This window comes from Oncorhynchus kisutch, linkage group LG30, assembly GCF_002021735.2.
Source record: "Oncorhynchus kisutch isolate 150728-3 linkage group LG30, Okis_V2, whole genome shotgun sequence".
NCBI lineage: Eukaryota > Metazoa > Chordata > Actinopteri > Salmoniformes > Salmonidae > Oncorhynchus > Oncorhynchus kisutch.
In genome coordinates, this window is record NC_034203.2 from 32,722,396 (window position 1) to 32,725,055 (window position 2,660).

Below are 2,660 nucleotides of genomic sequence, written 5' to 3' on the forward strand. Positions count from 1 at the left end.
GAGAAAAACAAAGAGAAGAAAAATCAAATGTTTGATGCTGTTAATGCCCTCCCTGTGGCCGGTGGTGTTTCACTGACCTCGTTAGATATGTCTCTGCATCTTAGCTGCTGTGTGAATGGCTGTACTGTGTTTATACTGCGCTGGTCTCGTCATTTAATAAAGGACTGTCTTCTCCATGTGATTCACACACCTGTCTGTTTCTCAACTGATGTTTACACACACTAAAACAATAAGAACTAAGGGGTCCTTGAGAATCTACAGTAAACATTTAACTATATTAACCTGAGTGGAATGAGATCCCATTTACACCAAGTTGGAGTTAATATGATTGACATGGATGAATATAGCCAAACTAGCCATCTGTTATTTTGTTCTAGCTAGTTACTGTGCAATCACCCAGGCATTTGTGTTTTTCCCCTTTCTGTTGTTTTCTAAGAATAAAAGGTGTTTTCCGCCACTCGTTTAACGGAAGTTCAGTTTCACAGAGAAAATGTGTGTTGTCTGGTCAGAGACTAAAACCAAGCACATCAGCACTTAACTCTTTAGTGAACTGCATTGCTGCCTAAGGGCTTGTAAGTAAACATTTCACAGTAAGCGCATGTGACAAATACAGTTTGATTTGGTTATTCCATGAATACATTGTCTTGTTTTTTGGGGTATCTTTCTCTGTTTCTGTCTTTGTAGATGTATTTGTGTTTCTTTCTGCTCTCTCCCATTCTCTGTTTCTTTCCATCTCTATCTTCATCTCTCCACTTCTCTCTCAACTAAACCCAACAGAATACCTCTGGAGTCAGATCAGCAGCAGAGACAGGAGGATCATGGTTGTTCCCAAAGTGAGTTCAGCTGATTGGGTGATTCAAAATATGAGCATCATGTAGTAGCCTAAACCTATCGATGTTACATTGAACTGGGTGAATGGAATATGAATGAAAGTCATCCAATATGCTGTAATAGAACTAAGGCCATGCTCATTAAAAAGAAATTGTCCTCCCTCATCTTAAAGGCACCAACCGCCATTGTTGCTGAATCAATTATAGTGTTTCTCCAGCTGCTCCAGTGTTTGAGGTCCTCTACAGTCACTAATCTTCCTCACCCTCATCTTCACATCATATGAATGTGTGGGGTCTGTGTTGGTCTCATTGTATGTCACTCCCCCCTTAAAGTCACAATACACATATACACACAGCCTCTTAACAAACGGGGCCACCGCTAAACACACACAAGACAGTAAAACTCTGGTATAGTATTACCTGGTTGTTGATCTGTATCTGGTAGAAGAAGCAGCTTGATGCAATAGTGACTCTGGTTCTAGGTCTGGTGGGTGTGTTTATCAAGTCTTTGGGTCTCGTCCCACCTTATAGTAACTATCCCAGCAGTTACAGTGGCTTGCGAAAGTATTCACCCCCCTTGGCATTTTTCCTATTTTGTTGCCTTACAACCTGAAATTAAAATTGATTTTTGGGGGGTTTGTATCATTTGATTAACACAACATGCCTACCACTTTGAAGATGCAAAAATATTTACTATAAAATAGGGTAAACACATGAAAGGAAGGAAGATACACATACAACACACATTCATCACTCACCTCTCTCTGGGCTCCCAAGGGCATGCAGTGCCACAGCACAGACCCAGAGCAGTGTGAACACTGGACATAGCACAATGGCAAACCTGTGGGAGAGAAACCCAGACGCACACACACACATAGTTAAAACCTGTGGGAGAGAAACCCAGACACACACACACACATAGTTAAAACCTGTGGGAGAGAAACCCAGACACACACACACACACATAGTTAAAAGACTGTTAATAGAGGAATGACCACTTCAGCAGACTCCCTCAGACCCGATGAGTTGATATGGTCATGGACACCTACAGTACATCAGGGATGGGCAACATTACGAGGTACATCAGGACGTCAAAATTCAACAAAGGGCCACACATTTCTTAGTTTGGAGTAGCTGCGTTTCCAGATTTACTGGAAAATGACTTGCCATGGCTAATGATACAGAGATTTCTGCGCATGTGTAGGATTCTTTTTTATCTAGCTGCTACCCATTCCACTGCCTACGTAGCTTCTCTGGCACTTCCTCCTCCTTGACATGGAGGGGAAACTTCATGTTGTACACTGAATACCGAAAGGTTGCTGGATCGAATCCCCGAGCTAACAAGGTAAAAATCTGTCATTCTGCCCCTGAGCAAGACAGTTAACCCACTGTTCCCCGGTAGGCCATCATTGTAAATATAAATGTGTTCTAAGCTGACTTGCCTAGTTAAACCTAGGTAAAAAATAATTATAATGTAAATACCAATTTTTTATGGTCGACATGTTCAGACTATGCAAACAAAGTAGCAGGCCAAGCGTTCTTTTTCAGGAACTCTGGCTAATGCCTATGGTGTGGCAGCAACTATAAAGATTAGCCTACATCATCACACAAAAGAGTGATTGTTTTTGCTCCAATGCAAGTTGTAGGGACTGCGTCCATTACACCAGAGAGAGGTTGTATAACCCAATCACTTGGATATGCACAGCATAGAGTCATTGGGATTGCTCAGCCCACCTCCCGTGGAACCTGCCCTGGCTGAGCACCTCGAACCGAAGGCTTTGAGCTCATCTTCCTTTGCCCCTAAGTTTTCTCATCCCAATGACACTGCGT

The 2,660-nt window shown here is 42.3% G+C and overlaps 1 protein-coding gene across 2 annotated transcripts in view; it reads left to right on the top strand.

The window, feature by feature from the left end:
- LOC109880001 (zygotic DNA replication licensing factor mcm6-B) overlaps positions 1-187 on the top strand; it is an 11,893-nt gene extending 11,706 nt beyond the window's left edge. For both annotated transcript variants that reach the window (XM_031810447.1, XM_031810448.1), the window contains one exon: positions 1-187. This exon is cut by the window's left edge and continues 525 nt beyond it. The gene's annotated coding sequence lies outside the window, so the exon portion shown is untranslated.
- The last annotated feature ends 2,473 nt before the right edge of the window (positions 188-2,660 follow it).